We start from the raw sequence: 17,937 nt of genomic DNA on the forward strand, positions 1-17,937 counted from the left end.
CAGACAAGGGTTGCAGCCAACTATACCCATTGCTTGGATGACATCACCATATGCGAATCCATCTGCTGCAGGCCTTCCCCCAGGAATGCTTGCCCTAGTTGTTGCATTTGGTTTGTTGTTTGGGGGGTGCTTCAGTATTAGGCAGCCTTCTGCCCTCACACATTCGTCTGAAAATGTGTTCTCCCTGCAGTTGTTGTCCCCAGATGAGAGTTCCCTTGTGCTGCCTCAGTTGAATCTCCTTTACTTGACGGAGGTGTGCCTGAGCAGCGGCCCTCCCCAGCCCTATCTCAAATCATACTTATTTTGCTTAGGTGATACCATGGTCATGAAGATTGTTTTCCCAGGGTGAGGTTCATTCATTGCATTCTGGGTATGCTGACCTCTGTGATTTCCCAAAATGTGGGAATCTCGACTGCATAATTTGTGGTAGGGGGGGGGGGGCTGCATTTGTGCTTTCCCCTGGTTGGCTCTGGTATAATTTAGATCTCATTGTCTCAGGTCTCTCTCCAGCCTAGTTTGCTGTCTGTTTCCACTTCTCTTTTCTTGAGCCCCTCCCTTCTATGCCCTTGCGCACTATCCTGACTTCTCCCGTCTGCTTACTTTGTGCCTTCCAACGCACAATGCGAACTACAGGTGGTGTTGCAGGGCCCACACCCTTTTATTTGCCTTACAGAGCAGCTCTGGAGCTGTTACAGTGCCCAGCTGCTGCAAGAAATCAGCTTGAATGCTTCAGGGGCTGAGGCATGGCCAACATGAGCCCCACACCAAAGGAGGGTGGGGGGTGTTCAATGCGAACTAGGGGTCATCCAAGCGCCCCTTTTCTCTTTTCATATGCAGATGAGGGTTCCAGCCAACTTTGGCCCACTGCTTGGATGACATCACCGTATGCAAATCCGTCTGCTGCAGCCCTTTCCCCAGGAATGCTTGTACTAGTTGTTGCATATGGTTTGATGTTTGAGGATGCTTCAGTATTAGGCAGCCTTCCGCCCTCTCATTTTCATCTGAAAAGATGTGGTCTCCCTGCAGTTGTTGTCCCCAGACAAGAGTTCCCTTGTGCTTCCTCAGTTGAATCTCCTTAACTTGACGGGGGTGTGCTCGAGCAGCCGCCCTCCACAGCCCTATCCCAATACATGCTTTTCTTGCGTATGAGATCTCTTGATCATGAAGATAGTTCTCACAGGGTGAGGTTCATCCATTACATTTTAAAGTAGGAAGGTACAAATGACATATTCAAATTACATATATGTGCTGGATTCAAATGTTTTCCCCCCTTCCTTTCTCAATTGTGCCCATCAGCAGCTATTCTAATGTTGCTGCCAATGGGTGTGACACATTCATTTCTTCTGTGGGGTACACTGGACTCCACAAGGATTCACATTGGGGTGTAGAGTAGGATCTTGATCTGAGGCACCAACAGGCTCAAAGCTTTTGACTGTTCCCAAGATGCTCAGCGCCCCCTGCTCTATAACCTCGCTTCCATGAACAGGGAGCTCAGTTTGTAGTTGGTGCCTTCAGTAGCAGGCCACTTAACAGGGGGCTGCCTCAGGCAGCCTATTCTTAGCTATTAATTTTGACAAGAAAAGAAGAACTTTTTTTTATAAGAATCTACAAGGGCTGCAGCAGGTTAGGTCTAATAGACATCTTTACTGCAGCTCCATCACTCCCAGCGGCGCAGTATACTCCCGTGCCCTGGTTGCTGGGTCACTGCAGCGGAGGCTCCGGTTTCTTCCTAAGGTCAGTCACACACACACCGCCCTCCGGGATCACGAGGCCGCTGATGAAAGGGAGGTAAGGGACTTCTGTGCCCACACTATACCGTGATCCAGCGTGGCTGTAGGGGGTGGGCCATGTGCGCACTGGCGTGGACACTGATTACTGGGCAGCCGCTCCACTAGCCACCAGGGACAGTTAAGGAGCACAGCTCTGGGGGGGTTTTCTCTTATATTAACCCCATTTTGTACTACCCGCAGTGCATTGTGATAGGTAATAGAGCCTGATTCAGGTTGGATTGCAATCGCAATAAGCAATCCAACTGCAAAAATTGCTAAGAGCATACGCATGCGCCTGCATTTTCTGCGGCACCCCGCAGATAATGCGATCGCTTCTGACTGTCTATCGGTGCTGGGGGGGGGGGTCAGCAACAATCCATTTCCAAGTCGGAGATGGAGCGGTGCATGGGCAGGGCTACAAAATGGGGTCGGCAACGGAGAAACAGGAGGCGTGGTCAGAGCTGCTGCATGACATCACATGCAGCAGCTGCGATCACAAAAATGGTGGCGGCTTCCTGCGCACACATACAGTCTGCACCAACAGGAGGCTAACCCATTTTTTATGATCACGCTGAACTGCGCTGAGACTGCAATTTCAGCGTGGTCAAGAAGGGAGGCGGCATGCTGGGTGGCCCCAGCATGCGAACCAAAGGATTGCAAATTCTGTAACTTAGCAGAATTTGCAATCCTTACTGAATTAGGCCCATTGATTACAAAATGTATTTGTAAATATTTGAAGTTTTTCTTCAGGGACTAACACAAAAGATGCTTGGGGCTACTAACACATGGGTAAGCCACGTAAAGCTTCCCATGGGTCAGTGGCATCACAACGGGGTTGCGGCCCACACCCGAGTGTCACCCGCCAAGGGGGGTGACACCAAAGTGCCGGCTCCTCTTCAGTGACAGAATATGGGTGTTTCACTGTAACATTACGTGCAACACCCAGTTTCTGTCACTGTGCAGGAGCCAGCACCACTCACACACTAGTCCCCGGGTGCAGCACTCAACCCCCGGGATACCCGGAGCAACAAAATGGAGATTCAGGAAAACAGGCCACACCCCTACCTATGAGACCATGCCTCCTTTTTACCATTGCGCTGCTTATCTGCACGCACTGCATAACAATCTCCCTCGCTGCCTCTCTGGGTGTCACCAATGATAGTGACACCTTTGCCATGCTTGTAGCAGCTGGTCCTAAGATCTACACCTCCAGCCCTGAGTGTTTGCCCTTGTGACTTGTTGATCATAGCGAAGCAGATTCTTACAGAAAACTGCAGGGGCTTAGATTGAAAAGAAAAACATTGACGAACCAATCATTTCAGCAACAGGGTCTGCCACACGGCTGACTGAAATGACTGGTTGGTTTGGGCCCCCACCAAAAAAGAAGCAATCAATCTCTCCTTGCACAAACTGGCTCTACAGAGGCAAGATGTCCACCTCATCATCCTCCGATTCCTCACCCCTTTCACTGTGTACATCGCCCCCCTCACATATTATTAATTCGTCCCCACTGGAATCCACCATCTCAGATCCCTGTGTACTTTCTGGAGGCAATTGCTGGTAAATGTCTCCACGGAGGAATTGATTATAATTCATTTTGATGATCATCATCTTCTCCACATTTTCTGGAAGTAACCTCGTACGCCGATACTAGAAGGTAAAAGGACCCCAACACCACCCCCATGGCGACCCCCAGGTCGGGGTGTGTGTGTGAATGTAAGGCCCCCAGCAGAGAGAGCAGCAGCAGAAGTAGTGTCAGAGGGCGTAATCCAAGTTTCAGTAATGGCTAGTAGGTGTAGGGAGTTGGAAATGAAAAGGTCATGAGTGGGGACCAGTTTGTTATAAACAGATCTGGCATTCCAGAGGGCACAGGATAGGGGGTATGAGTTTGTGGGAGAGATGTGAATTAGATTTTCAGGGTTGCTGTAGCGATGAGGTGGGATTAACTTTGAGGGCAGGGATGATGAGAGAGTAGTGATGGTACGGGTGCCTGAGCTAGGAGGGGAAACTGCAGGAGGTGGGCAGGGAGGGAGGTCAGTGTGATGTGGATGGGGGTGTGGGGAGGTGACAGGGAAGGGAGAGAGGGAGCAGGGCTGAGTTGTGGGGTAGCAGGACCATGGGGCAGAGGTGAATGAAAGTGGGGTAACAGGAAAGGTGGGGGAAGGAAACAGAGGGATGGAGGGGAGACAGAGGAGGGGAGAGAGGAGGAGGTGGAGGAGACTAGGGGGGAAGGATAAAGATACATTATTAGGTAGACACTGAGTGATGTGGGGAGTATAAGAAAACCTTGACATAGTGTTAAGTAGGTAAATAGGTTGAGGGAAAGTGGAAGTAGGAGAGGAGACTGTAAGGCAATCCGAGCAGAAGAATTGCAGAAATGCAGGTGAGAAAAGCAGTGTAGGCTCAAGGGGTGTAGATTTAGTATGAAATGAGTCAAAAGCGTAGATAAAGTGGGTGCAGAAAAGTATTTGGAGTGTAAGAAATGAAAGGATTGTGAGAGGTTTAAGAAGCAATGGTAATTATGTTAGATGTTTTAAGTGTTTGCAGGTAAAATTGCATTGGTGCAGCTGTGCTTAAAAAACAAAATTACAATAATACAGATACAGGCATTTGTAGGTGAAATGGATGGTTTATGAAATGTCCAAGTAAGGTAGTTCTGTGCTATGTAATCAGATGCAACAATCAGGAGGTGAGTGATCTGAGGAGTAAGTGACTCACATTTGTTATTAGTTCTTCAGTTTTCTTTGTTTTGTTAGATTGGTGTGCTTCTGTTTTCCTTCTTTTTCACTTCGATTGAACGCTGATTGAACACTGCTGTTATGTGTCAATTTTATCACGCTTTGATAAAAATGCACGCTTAGATCAATAAATGCACAGCCAAATGGCTTTGCACAGCCTACACCATTGGACTTAAGTAGAAGACTATTACAAGTGAAACCAATAATTGAAATCTGTAACCACACCCCACCCCCTCAAATGCCAGGCAATAAATTACCTTAAAAACAACAACCAGGCATTCCACAAAGATTAAACTGGGTCTATATCATTCAAAACTTTAAAAAAGTACTTCAAAATCACATACTATGCAATAATGTTTCAATTTGCATTACCCAGCAGAATTAGCTTTGCATATATAGATATAGTGCAGCAGAATATATTGGTGGTTGTAGTCAATTGTAATTACCTGTAGGTGACAAGAAGAGAAGAAACGTCAATTCACAATCGATATCAGCTGAAGATAAATTAATGCTGATTGAACACTGCTGTTATGTGTCAATTTTATCACGCTTTGATAAAAATGCACGCTTAGATCAATAAATGCACAGCCAAACGGCTTTGCACAGCCTACACCATTGGACATAAGTAGAAGACTATTACAAGTGAAACCAATGATTGAAATCTGAAACCACACCCCACCCCCTCAAATGCCAGGCAATAAATTACCTTAAAAACAACAACCAGGCATTCCACAAAGATTAAACTGGGTCTATATCATTCAAAACTTTAAAAAAGTACTTCAAAATCACATACTATGCAATAATGTTTCAATTTGCATTACCCAGCAGAATTGGCTTTGCATATATAGATATAGTACAGCAGAATATATTGGTGGTTGTAGTCAATTGTAATTACTCAGCAGAATTAGCTTTGCATATATAGATATAGTGCAGCAGAATATATTGGTGGTTGTAGTCAATTGTAATTACCCAGCAGAATTAGCTTTGCAAATATAGATTTAGTGCAGCAGAATATATTGGTGGTTGTAGTCAGTTGTAATTACCCAGCAGAATTAGCTTTGCATATATATAGTGCAGCAGAATATATTGGTGGTTGTAGTCAATTGTAATTACCCAGCAGCAGCTCTACTGCACTCAACATCACCAGTGCTCACAATATATATAATGCTATATACTATGCCATAGTGGTGCTTACTATATAACACCTCCTACTGCGTTCCCCCTGGCAATGAGCATGACACCCAGAGAGTGAAACCCCTGGCAATGAGCATGACACCCAGCACGTGAAACTCTTGGCATTGAGCAGTTTTTGTAAAAGTAATTAGAAGCTTTACTGTAGGGCATAGTGTATCACAGATATTGTGGTGAGTGACATAATATGTTCCAAAGGGCATTAATGTGTGGGGCTTAACATGGTGGAAATTACTGTACTTTTTTCCCTGTGGTGGCCGAGGTCTGTTGGTGCAGGGTCAAGAACTGGGGTGTAAGGTAGTCTTTGCCTGCAAGGCTACGCCCATTTTATGGAGACCATACCCATTTTTGCGAGGTCACGCCCCCCCATCCCATCCGGAGCGCTCACGCAAATATAGTTTTTTTTATATATATATATATGGGGGAGGGGCACAATTTTTAATGCCAATGGTGGCGGGGGGCACGCATTTGAAGCCAAATTGTTTAGAAACACCCCTGCAAGAAAATATCTGCAAATCCAATGTTACCATAAGTGTGGCATATACCTGCGCTTGCTCGCGGGGTGAGAACATCTCCCTAATTGAATTCAGCGATATGAATAGAGGTTGTGCAGCAGCCACAGAAAGGGTTAATCTCTGCAGCTTGTCACTAAATTACATTGTTGCAATTTTAGCTGGGAGCTGCAATAATTACTCTAATACAGTGGTTCCCAAACTTTTGTGAGTCACGGCACCCTGGAGTGTCAGATTTTTTTTTCACGGCACCCTTAGGCCACAAGTTTCTTATTGAGAAATTTTGAAAAAAATATTAGATTAAGTAAATTATGTTTATATGTCATCCTTAGGGTCAGTTATGTGGTGAGGGACAAGATTTGATTCTGTTTGTCCACATATTTTATAACTGGAAGCCATCAGCACTGGTTTTGCCTATTAAATTGACAATAAATAGTTGGAATTGGTCCTTGACCACCAACCTGAGGCACCCCTGCAAGTGTCCCGCGGCACCCCAGGGTGCCACGGCACACAGTTTGGGAACCACTGCTCTAATACATAACACAGCCAACACTTCTATATTCACACAATATACTGCATGGTGAATATAGAAGTGGTGCTTACTAAACAGCACCTCCTACTGCATTCCACATCACCGCTGGTTACACTCATATCAGGCCCATAATGCTGTATACTATGCCATAGTGGTGCTTACTATATAACACCAGGTGCTGTGCAGTGGTCAAAACACACTAACTGGTCCCATGCTGTTGTTGAACTAAAGGCCTATACACACGATGAGATTCGGTCTATGCTAATAGGTTTAAAAAGGTTACATAAAAGCTACTTTATGTATTTATTCATTAAAGTTTTTAAGTTGTATTTTACAACCATACAATGATATGATATATAATGTATCGTATAATCATTACATAATGTTGATGGCATTGAATTGTCTCTGCCTTGACTAGTGGCAGCAGCTTCAGCACTAGGTGGAAGTGGATCTTGATCTTTCCCTATTTTACCCTCCACCTTTTTGTTCTCCATTTTTTAATGTGTGGAATTATATGCCAGTAATATATCTGGAATTAGACGGTGGTAATGTCTGGAATTAGATACCACTAGATAGATACCAGATATCACTGTGACTGGAATGATGACATATGCACAGTGACAGGACACTACCACAGCACCCTACAGCAGCCATATGCGGCACAAGACACTGGAGTATTAGTAATGTACTGTAGTATACTGAGCACCACAAGACAATGAGCAGTGATACGGAGCACTGATGAGATTACTAGAACTGACACTGAGCAGCCAGATGCAGCACTGGACTATTAGTAATGTTCTGTAGTATACTGAGCACCACAATGCAGCACAAAACAATGAGCAGTGATACTGAGCACTGATGAGGATACTAGAACTGACACTGAGCAGCAAGATGCAGCACTGGACTATTAGTAATGTACTCTAGTATACTGAGCACCACAATGCAGCACAAGACAATGAGCAGTGATACTGAGCACTGATGAGGATACTACTGAGAACTGACACTGAGCAGGAGAGACACACTACAATTTCATCTTGCGCCTCTTTTTTTATTTATCTTTGCATCATGTGCTGTTTGGGGCTATTTTTTTAAGTGCCATCCTGTCTGACACTGCAGTGCCACTCCTAGATGGGCCAGGTGTTTGTGCTGCCCACTTGGGTCGCTTAGCTTAGTCATCCAGGGACCTTGGTGCAAATTTTAGGACTAAAAATAATATTGGGAGGTGTGAGGTGTTCAGAATAGACTGGAAAGGAGTAGAAATTATGGTTATTGAGCTTAATACTATAGGATCAAAATTACCCCCAAATTCTATGATTTTAGCTGTTTGAGGTTTTAAAAAAAAATCACCCGAATCCAAAACCCGAAAGGGTGGTTTTGCCAAAACGCGTCCGTATCCAAAACACAACTGCGGATCCGAAACCAAAACCAAAACATGAAACACGAAAAATGCCCGCTGCACATCTCTAGTTAGGGGAGAAGCATGTAGCCTTGTAGACTATGCACAGCTATATCTAGAAAAATATACGATCTAATCTTTAATCAACCAATGCAAGAAAGTATTTAATGTGAAAATACGAAACACTAGACTAATTGGAGGTGCGCCCTAAAGCAAATTACAATGTTAGGATTAGGGGGTTCGGAAAGACCTCTAGTGTATACACTACTATATACATTTTAAGATAGGAAGGTACAAATTACATATTCACATTGCATCTATGGGCTGGATTCAAATGTCCCTTTCCTCCCTCAATCGTGCCCGTCAGCAGCTATTCTAATGTTGCTGCCAACGGGTGCGACATGTTTATTTCAGCTCGCTACCCCCAGGGGAAACAAGCTGAAATGTGTGCAAAGAGACCCATTTGGGCAACCAAACGGTGTCTTTTCACGATCGCGCCCATTACTTTATTCAGGTTTAGGTGCTTTGTGCACCTAAACCAGAGTGTAATGGGCGCAATAATTGAGGGCATTTGAATTTCCCTTATATGTGTGTGTGTGATATACACACAGACACACATACTGTATTTCTTTATATAATGGACACCTCAGTTTCTATTCATTCATGTCCTACCCCCTACTCTGTCTGACCCCTTCCCCTCTACTTTTCTGACCCCAAACGCCACTCATTCTTGTTGAGTGCTGGGGGGCCCATTCAGAATTTTGCTATGGGGCCCACAAAGGTCTAGTTACGCCACTGGGCAGGGTTATAGAGGAGGCGGTGCAAGGCATCCTGGGAACAGTCAAAGCTTTAGCCTGTTGGTGCCTTGGATCAACATCCAACTCTACACCTCGATGTTAGTGTAGTGCCTTTTGGGGTTAAGGTTTTACAGAAAGTTACAGGTTTTTTTAATTTAGTAAAATATGCCCCATTTTAAAGATAGGGCATTTAAATTTGTTGCACCTGTGCAGTACATAGCAGCCTGCAGGGCATGTACAGTGGCTTCATTTGGGTGCACATACATTGCCGGCTCCTGGTCGCAAACTGAAATTATTGTGTGTAAGTGGAATTAGCGGTGTTTATGTCATACAGGGGGGTGGGGGAGGTTTGTGGTTGGCGGGGGGCACGCTGTGCGATTATTATCCTGCATCTATACATACATGCGCTAACACCTGGACATACACTGATGTACCCACACCTAATATCCATACATACACGCCCTGACACCTGGACATACACCAACATTCCCACACCTGCATCTATACATACACATGCTGACACCTGGACATACACCAACATACAAGCACCTGCATCTATATATACACGCGCTGACAAATGGACATACACCGACGTACCCACACTTGCATCTATACATACATGCACTGACATCTGGACATACAAGCACCTGCATCTATACATACACGCGCTGGCACCTGAACCTACACTGACGTTCCCACACCTGCATCTATACATACACATTCTGACACCTGGACATACACAGACGTACCCACACCTGCATCTATACATACACGCGTTGACACCTGGACGTACACTGATGTACACACACCTACATCTATATATGCATGGATGCAAATGTGGGTACGTCTGTATACGTCCAGTTGTTAGCATGTGTATGTATAGATGTTAGGTGTGGGTACATCAGTGTATGTCCAGGTGTCAGCACATGTATGTATAGATTCACATGTGGGTACGTTGGTGTACGTTTAGGGGTCAGCGTGTTTATGTATAGATGTTGGTGTGTGTATGTCAGTGTACGTACAGATATAGGTGTGTGTATGTATGTATGTATGTATGTATATGTATAGAGGAAGGTGTGATACATACATATAACACATACATGATAGATACATACATATATCACACACACGATAGATAGATAGATAGATAGATAGATAGATAGATAGATAGATAGATAGATAGAACACATACATACAAGATAGATACATACATACATACATACATACATACATACATGATAGATACATATATACACACACATACGATAGATAGATAGATAGATAGATAGATAGATAGATAGATAGATAGATAGATAGATAGATAGATAGATACATATATATATATATATATCACAAACATATATGATTCATACATATATCACACACACATACATGATACTTACATGAGAAAGACCTGGGATGGTGATGAGGCCCGGGCCCCCTGCTGATGTTGCATTGAGGAAGGCAGTGTTCCAGGGCAGATGCCAGTCGGGGAGAGCGCCGAGCAGCCCGGGAAAAATACTGCTGAGGAGCTACATCTGGAAGAGCCCCAGGGAGGGAGAGTGTCACATGCCCCATCCTGCGCGGCACACTCTGCAGGCCTGCACATGGGAAGGGAGGTCTCTCGCCACACATACTCACCCTGCTGCTGAAGCCCCGCTGCTGTCCCCATCAGCGCTCTCCAGCGGGGAGCGGGGCCAGGATGAACCTCAACCTGTGAGAACTATCTTCATGATCAAGAAATCTCATATGCAAGATAAGTATGTGTTGGAAAAGGGCTGGGGAGGGCGGCTGCTCGGGCACACCCTCGTCAAGTTAAGGAGATTTAACTGAGGAAGCACAAGGGAACTCTCGTCTGGGGACAACAACTGCAGGGAGACCACATCTTTTCAGATGAACATGGGAGGGCGGAAGGCTGCCTAATACTGAAGCACCCTCAGACATTAAACCATATGCAACAACTATTGCAAGCATTCCTGGGGGAAGGTCTGCAGCAGACGGATTTGCATTCAGTGATGTCATCCCAGCAGTGGGCCAAAGTTGGCTTGAACCCTCATCTGTATATGAAAAGAGAAAAGGGGCATGGCGGTCTTTTGCGGCGCTTGGATAACCCCAAGTTTGCATTAAACACCGCCACCCTCCTTCGGTGTGGGGCTCATGTTGGCCATGCCCAAGCCCCTGAAGCATTCAAGCTGATTTCTTGCAGCAGCTGGGCACTGTAACAGCTTCAGAGCTGCTCTACAAGACAAGTAAAAGGGTGTGGGCCCTGCAGCACCACCGGTAGTTTGCATACACACATATATAGGACAGCATCTCTTATATGCCCCAGGGTCAATAAAATAGTATCCTTGTCTAGGCTATCCATCCCCTCAGATAAGGCATTTGTCCATGCCGCTACAGCACTACACACCCAGGTCGACGCAATTGCCGGTCTGAGTAAGGTACCTGAATGTGTATAAATGGACTTCAGGGTAATCTCCTGTTTGCGGTCAGCACACTCTTTGAGGGTAGCCGTATCCTGGGATGGGAGGGCTACCTTCTTGGATAAGCGTGTTAATGCTTTGTCCACCCTAGGGGAGGATTCCCATCGTAACCTATCCGTTGATGGGAAAGGATACGCCATAAGAAATTAAGAATCCTTTTGGAAATCTGCAGTCTTTTATCTGGAGATTTCCAAGCTTTTTTACATAACTCGTTCAGCTCGTGTGAGGGGGGAAAGGTTACCTCCGGCTTCTTTCCCTTGTACATATGTACCCTCTTGTCAGCGACAGGGGGTTACTCTGTGATGTGCAAAACATCTTTTATTGCCATAATCATAAATCGAATGGATTTTGCCAATTTTGGCTGTAACTTTGCATCATCGTAATCGACACTGGAGTCAGAATCCGTGTCGGTATCTGTGTCAACAAACTGGGATAGTGGGCGCTTATGAGACCCTGACAGTCCCTGCAACATAGGATCAGGCATGGGTTGAGACCCTGACTGTCCCAAAGCTTCTGCCTTGTCTAATCTTTTGTGCAATGAGTTTACACTAGCATTTAAAACATTCCACATATCCATCCAATCAGCTGTCGGCGGAGACACCACATTCATTTGCTCCCGCTCCTCTCTAATATAGCCTTCTTCCTCAGACATGTCGACACACGTGTACCGACACACCACACACACAGGGAATGCTTTTTCTGAAGACAGTTTCCCCACAAGGCCCTTTGGAGAGACAGAGAGGGAGTATGCCAGCACACACCCCAGCGCTATATAACCCAGGAATAAAACAGTAACTTAATGTTTGCCCAGTAGTGCTGCTGTATGTAATTTGCAAATTATGTGCCCCCCCCCCCCTCTTTTCAACCCTCTTGTCTAACGTGGTATAAGCAGGGTAGAGTCCGGGGAGCTTCCTCTCAGCGGTGCTGTGGAGAAAAAATGGCGCTGGTGAGTGCTGAGGGAGAAGCCCGCCCCCTCGGAGGCGGGCTTCTGTCCCGCTTAAACTGTAAAATTGGTGGGGGCTCATACATTTATACAGTGCCCAGCTGTATATATGTTATATTTTTGCGAAAGAGGTTTATATTGCTGCCCAGGGCGCCCCCCCTGCGCCCTGCACCCTTACAGTGACCGGAGTATGTGAGGTGTATGGGAGCAAAGGCACACAGCTGCAGTGCTGTGCGTTACCTCAGTGAAGATCATGAAGTCTTCTGCCGCCTCTGAAGTCTTCTTTTCTTCTCATACTCACCCGGCTTCTATCTTCCGGCTCTGCGAGGGGGACGGCGGCGCGGCTCTGGGACGGCGAGGGTGAGATCCTGCGTACCAATCCCTCTGGAGCTAATGGTGTCCAGTAGCCTAAGAAGCAGGACCTTGCAACTCAGAGAGTAGGGCTGCTTCTCTCCCCTCAGTCCCTCGATGAGGGAGTCTGTTGCCAGCAGTGCTCCCTGAAAATTAAAAACCTAACAAAATACTTTCTGTCAGAAAGCTCAGGAGAGCTCCTGAAAAGCACCCAGTCTCCACTGGGCACAGTATCAAACTGAGGTCTGGAGGAGGGGCATAGAGGGAGGAGCCAGTGCACACCCAGAACTAAAGTCTTTCTTAAAGTGCCCATGTCTCCTGCGGAGCCCGTCTATCCCCATGGTCCTTACGGAGTCCCCAGCATCCTCTAGGACTTTAGAGAAAATAGGATTTTAATACCTACTGGTAAATCCTTTTCTCTTATTCCGTAGAGGATGCTGGGCACCCGTCCCAGTGCGTACTGTGTCTGCAGTTATTAAATGGCCCTTAACTCCAGAACATTTATGTGGAGACAACTTTCCTGACTTGACCATCTTCCTTGGATGTTTCCCCCTGTGTGACTGCTCCCCAGCCTCGGAGGGTTGCATCCGTGGTCCCTAGGATCCCGTCCTGGATCCCAAACCATCGCCCCTCTAGGTGGTGAGAACTGTGCAGCCATCAATGGAGTGAGATTCTGGTCTTGGAAGACAGGATCGGTGCATGTGTAGGTGGGATCCGGACCACTTGTCCAACAGGTCCCACTGGAACACTCTGGCATGGAGCCTGCCAAACTGAATGGCCTCGTAGGCCGCAACCATCTTCCCCAGCAACCGAATGCATTGATGGATTAACACTCTTGCTGGTTTCAGAATTTGTTTGACCAGACTCTGGATCTCCAGAGCCATTCCACTAGAAGAAAACCTCTTCTGTGTCCAGTATCACTCCCAAAAACAACAACCGCGTCATTAGGACCAACTGCGATTTTGGCAAGTTTAGGAGCCAACCATGTTGTTAAAGAACTGTCAGGGAGAGTAGATGTTTTGCACCAGCTGGTACCGGGATCGCGTCCTTTATCAGGAGATCATCCAAGTACGGGATAATTGTGACTCCTTGCTTGCGAAGGAGAACCATCATTTCCGCCATCACCCTGGTGAAAATCCTCGGAGCCGTGGACAGACCAAACGGCAACGTCTGAAATTGGTAATGACAATCCTGAATTGCAAACCTCAGGTAGCTTGATGCAGTGGCTAAATGGGAACATGTAAGTAGGCATCCTTTATGTCTACCAAAACCATGAAATCTCCTTTATCCCCCGGACTGGAGATCACTACCCTGAGAGATTCCATCTTGAAATTGAATTTCTTTAGGTAGAAATTAAGGGATTTCAGATTTAAGATTGGTCTGACTGAGCCGTCCGGCTTCGGGACCACAAAGAGGCTTGAATAAAAACCTTCTCCCTGCTGACTAAGGCTGATTTGAACAATTGGTGAGGGGGAACTTCTTGAAACCCCAGTTTGTACCCTTGGGACACTATTTGTAAAACCCACGAGTCCAGGTCCGAATGAATCCAGAACTGTCTGAAGAGTTTTAGACGTGCCCCCCAGTGGCGGAACTAGCGAGCAGTGGGCCCATGTGCGACAAAATGGCTTGGGCCCCCCCCATCCCATCCCATCCAAGTCCACCCCCTCACTCCTGGAGAGGATCTGGTGAGGGGGGCCTGCTCAGGGAAGTGGATACCTAGCAACAGTGCCGTAACTAGACATTTTAGCAGTGTGTGCAAGAAATGGCATTGGAGCCCCACCCCTGCATGCAAAACAGGGGCAGTGCGCGCCGTAGGCGCGCAAAAAAACATAGTGGCGTGGCTTCGTGGTTAAGGGGTGTGGCCACAAAATAATACCAATTCATAAAACGGTGCACAGTAGTCTCCATTATTCAAATTACGCCGCACAGTAGCACCACTACACCAGGTAGAGACCCTTTTACACCTTATGGCGGACAGATTCCTCTTTTTACACATTACAGCAGACAGCGTCCTCTTTTTACACATTACAGCAGACAGCGTCCCCTTTTTACACATTACGGCAGACAGCATCCCCCTTTTTTACACAACGGCAGACAGCGTGCCCTTGTTACACATAGCGGCAGACAGCGTACATTTTTTTCACATAACGGCAGACAGCCTGCCCTTGTTAAACATAGCGGCAGACAGCGTACACTTTTTACACATAACGGCAGACAGCCTGCCCTTGTTAAACATAGCGGCAGACAGCGTACACTTTTTTCACATAACAGCAGTCAGCCTGCCCTTGTTACACATAATGGCAGACATCGTACACTTTTTACACATTACAGCAGACAGCTTGCCCTTGTTACACATTACAGCAGACAGCTTGCCCTTGTTACACATTATGGCAGACAGCGTGCCCTTGTTACACATTACGGCAGACAGCATCCCCCTTGTTACACATTACGGCAGGCAGATTCCCCCTTGTTACACATTGCGGCAAGCAGATTCCCCCTTTTTACACATTGCGGCAAGCAGCTTCCCCCTTTTTACACATTGCGGCAGGCAGATTCCCCCTTTTTACACATTGCGGCAGGCAGTCCCCCTTTTTACACATAGCTGCAGGCAGATTCCCCCTTTTTACACATAGCGGCAGGCAGATTCCCCCTTTTTACACATTGCGGCAGGCAGTCCCCCTTTTTACACATAGCTGCAGGCAGATTCCCCCTTTTAACACATAGCTGCAGGCAGATTCCCCCCTTTTACACATAGCTGCAGGCAGATTCCCCCTTTTTACACATAGCGGCAGGCAGATTCCCCCTTTTTACACATAGCGGCAGGCAGATTCCCCCTTTTTACACATAGCGGCAGGCAGTCCCAAGAAAGAAAGAGAAGAAAGAAAGAAAGAAAGAAAGAAAGAAAGAAAGAAAGAAGAATTATACTTACCCTCTCCGCTGGCTCAGGCTCCTCGTGCACCTTGACGATTCCCGGGCAGTAGAGAAGGAGGAGAAGGGAGGTGGAGGAGGGAGCCGCAGCAGCGCTGTGTTATTGGTGGAGGCGCTGCTGCTGCTGCCCCTCTGCTTCACTATAGGCTGTTCTCGGAAGACAGCCTATAGTGAAGCAGAGGGGCAGCAGCAGCAGCGCCTCCACCAGTAACAAAGCGCTGCTGCGGCTCCTTCCTTCACCTCCCGTCTCCTCCTCCTCCCCCCCGTGCCGCTGCTCCTCTCATCTCCAAGCGACCCTCCTCCCTCTTCGTGTGTTACAGAGGCGGCAGCGTGTCTGGTGCTGCGGCTGCTGCCCGTAGTGCCCTGGCCTGATCTGTTCGTTACGACGGGCGGGCGGCGGGAGTCGCAGGACGCAGACCCGACGGGAGCGCTGGTGTGCGGCTGCGGCATGATACAATGAGTCATTGTGACTCATTGTAATGCCGGCGGCTGTGGGCCCTTGAGTGCGGTACAAGACAGCTTTTCCTTGCCAATATCTCTCTTTTGCAAAGAGCTGCGCATTGGAAAATTCAGGGCTATGCCGTGTAGATGATGTCCTAACAGGAGGCTTTAAAATTTTCTTTCTAGTGTCCTTCGTTTGGGAGAAAAATGCAAAGGTACAAGACAGCTTTTCCTTGCCAATATCTCTCTTTTGCAAAGAGCTACGCATTGGAAAATTCAGGGCTATACCGTGTAGATGAAGCACTAACAGGAGGCTTTAAAATTTTCATTCTAGTGTCCTTCGTATGGGAGAAAAATCCAATGGTACAAGACAGCTTTTCCTTGCCAATATCTCTCTTTTGCACAAAGATGCTCATTGGAAAATTCAGGGCTATACCGTGTAGATGATGGCCTAACAGGAGGCTTTAAAATTTTCTTTCTAGTGTCCTTCGTTTGGGAGAAAAATGCAAAGGTACAAGACAGCTTTTCCTTGCCAATATCTCTCTTTTGCAAAGAGCTACGCATTGGAAAATTCAGGGCTATACCGTGTAGATGAAGCACTAACAGGAGGCTTTAAAATTTTCATTCTAGTGTCCTTCGTATGGGAGAAAAATCCAATGGTACAAGACAGCTTTTCCTTGCCAATATCTCTCTTTTGCACAAAGATGCTCATTGGAAAATTCAGGGCTATACCGTGTAGATGATGGCCTAACAGGAGGCTTTAAAATTTTCTTTCTAGTGTCCTTCGTTTGGGAGAAAAATGCAAAGGTACAAGACAGCTTTTCCTTGCCAATATCTCTCTTTTGCAAAGAACTGCGCATTGGAAAATTATGGGCTATGCCGTGTAGATGATGGCCTAACAGGAGGCTTTAAAATTTTCTTTCTAGTGTCCTTCGTTTGGGAGAAAAATGCAAAGGTACATGACAGCTTTTCCTTGCCAATATCTCTCTTTTGCAAAGAGCTGCGCATTGGAAAATTCAGGGCTATGCCGTGTAGATGATGGCCTAACAGGAGGCTTTAAAATTTTCTTTCTAGTGTCCTTCGTTTGGGAGAAAAATGCAAAGGTACAAGACAGTTTTTCCTTGCCAATATCTCTCTTTTGCAAAGAGCTGCGCATTGGAAAATTCAGGGCTATGCCGTGTAGATGATGGCCTAACAGGAGGCTTTAAAATTTTCTTTCTAGTGTCCTTCGTTTGGGAGAAAAATGCAAAGGTACAAGACAGCTTTTCCTTGCCAATATCTCTCTTTTGCAAAGAGCTGCGCATTGGAAAATTCAGGGCTATGCCGTGTAGATGATGGCCTAACAGGAGGCTTTAAAATTTTCTTTCTAGTGTCCTTCGTTTGGGAGAAAAATGCAAAGGTACAAGACAGCTTTTCCTTGCCAATATCTCTCTTTTGCAAAGAGCTGCGCATTGGAAAATTCAGGGCTATGCCGTGTAGATGATGGCCTAACAGGAGGCTTTAAAATTTTCTTTCTAGTGTCCTTCGTTTGGGAGAAAAATGCAAAGGTACAAGACAGCTTTTCCTTGCCAATATCTCTCTTTTGCAAAGAGCTGCGCATTGGAAAATTCAGGGCTATGCCGTGTAGATGATGGCCTAACAGGAGGCTTTAAAATTTTCTTTCTAGTGTCCTTCGTTTGGGAGAAAAATGCAAAGGTACAAGACAGCTTTTCCTAGCCAATATCTCTCTTTTGCAAAGAGCTGCGCATTGGAAAATTCAGGGCTATGCCGTGTAGATGATGGCCTAACAGGAGGCTTTAAAAAAAATTTTCTAGTGTCCTTCGTTTGGGAGAAAAATGCAAAGGTACAAGACAGCT

General features: G+C 46.3%; 1 non-coding gene across 1 annotated transcript; it reads left to right on the top strand.

Moving 5' to 3' along the window:
• The first annotated feature begins 294 nt into the window (after positions 1 to 294).
• LOC135043497 (U1 spliceosomal RNA) lies at positions 295 to 462 on the top strand. The gene has a single exon (XR_010236349.1). It is a non-coding gene; the product is annotated as a U1 spliceosomal RNA (small nuclear RNA).
• The last annotated feature ends 17,475 nt before the right edge of the window (positions 463 to 17,937 follow it).

Source organism: Pseudophryne corroboree, unplaced genomic scaffold (assembly GCF_028390025.1).
Source record: "Pseudophryne corroboree isolate aPseCor3 unplaced genomic scaffold, aPseCor3.hap2 scaffold_866, whole genome shotgun sequence".
In the NCBI taxonomy this organism is placed as follows: Eukaryota; Metazoa; Chordata; class Amphibia; order Anura; family Myobatrachidae; genus Pseudophryne; species Pseudophryne corroboree.